Genomic DNA, 1,425 nt, shown 5'->3' on the forward strand with positions numbered 1-1,425 from the left:
CGCCGCTCCTGAACCCAGCGGCCCCGAGCCGGACGAGTTGAGGAAGGCACGCCGACGGTGACAGGGTACGGAAGACACAGCGGTGGCCTTCTGGCGACTTGGCCCCCGACAGCCCGACGTTCCGCCGTCCTCCCGATGGCCAGGAGGACCGTGCGGGGGTCGGCCGACGGCGTGGTAGGTGTGCCTGCACGGTGACGGAGCACACACCACGCCCGCCAACCCCTCCGTACCTCCCGAGACCGGTGGCAGGACGGAGCGGAAAACGTGCGGACTGAACGGGAGAGCCAAGAGCCAGCGATCCACGCGCGTGCGACCGTCCAAGTCACAGCGTTCGACGAAAACCTCCTCCCTCGGCCAGGCACTCGGCGCCAGCAGGGGAGACAGGATCAGACGCCCCGCCGGCCACTTAAGGCCGAGGACGAACCACGAGACGGGCGGCTGCAGCAGCGGGCGGCCTGCAGCTCCCAGCACTCTCAATCGATCAACCATCGAGTCGGGTCAGCGTGTCAAACCGGCGAGCTCCACGGTCAGGCCGGCGGCGCACCAGCACCGGACCTCCGCGGCTCCCTTCACTCTTTCCACTGCCAGCCAACCGAGAGACGGACCCAATGCGGACGTGCAGAGCTTAGGCAGACCCCCCACTGGAGGCTCAACACTTCGTGGCAGCTCCGTGTCCCAGAGACCAGGAGGGTTGGCACACACACACAGTGTGAACCACCGACAGCCATTCTGGGACCGGTGACAGCCGTGCTGGCCCCACTGCCACGACACAGACGGACGCCAGGCCGCGCTCCCCGGCGGGGGGATGGCGTCGAGCCTGACGAACGGAATGTGCAGGGTGGGGGGGAAAGGCCAAGCGCTCCGACGCCGGAGGGCTCCGGAGTCTGAACTTAGGGGGACAAAGAGGACGGGTCCTCTGCGACACCCCAGCCGCGCTCTCGCCAGCCAAGGCGAGTGCGATTGATTGCCAAACGACCCTCAGACAGGCGTGGCCCCGGGAAGAACCCGGGGCCGCAAAGTGCGTTCAAAGTGTCGATGATCAATGTGTCCTGCAATTCACATTAATTCTCGCAGCTAGCTGCGTTCGTCATCGACGCACGAGCCGAGTGATCCACCGTCAAGAGTTGTCTGAGTTTGTTTTAGGTCTCTCCCTCGCCAGAGGAAAGCGACCCCAACCGCACATACGCTCCCCACCTTGAGCTACAGCCACCTGCACGCCGGCGTGCGGGCGGAGCAGGGTGGCGTGAAGCGATGGGGAGCACCATCCTGGTGCGGCCCGCAGAAACATACGTCTATTGGGGGGAGGAGGACAGGGCGCCCAAGAGGCGATGCGTGCCCCAACGCACCGCAGCGACGGAGGCAGGATCACCGCCACCATGTCGCCCGCCTAGTATCACGAGGCGTGCAGCAGCTTTGCCCTAGGAA

General features: G+C 65.9%; 1 non-coding gene across 1 annotated transcript; it reads right to left on the reverse strand.

Moving 5' to 3' along the window:
• Positions 1-972: 972 nt before the first annotated feature.
• On the reverse strand, positions 973-1,126 carry LOC140472518 (5.8S ribosomal RNA). Its single transcript, XR_011957691.1, has one exon. It is a non-coding gene; the product is annotated as a 5.8S ribosomal RNA (ribosomal RNA).
• Positions 1,127-1,425: the final 299 nt, after the last annotated feature.

This window comes from Chiloscyllium punctatum, unplaced genomic scaffold, assembly GCF_047496795.1.
Source record: "Chiloscyllium punctatum isolate Juve2018m unplaced genomic scaffold, sChiPun1.3 scaffold_354, whole genome shotgun sequence".
NCBI lineage: Eukaryota > Metazoa > Chordata > Chondrichthyes > Orectolobiformes > Hemiscylliidae > Chiloscyllium > Chiloscyllium punctatum.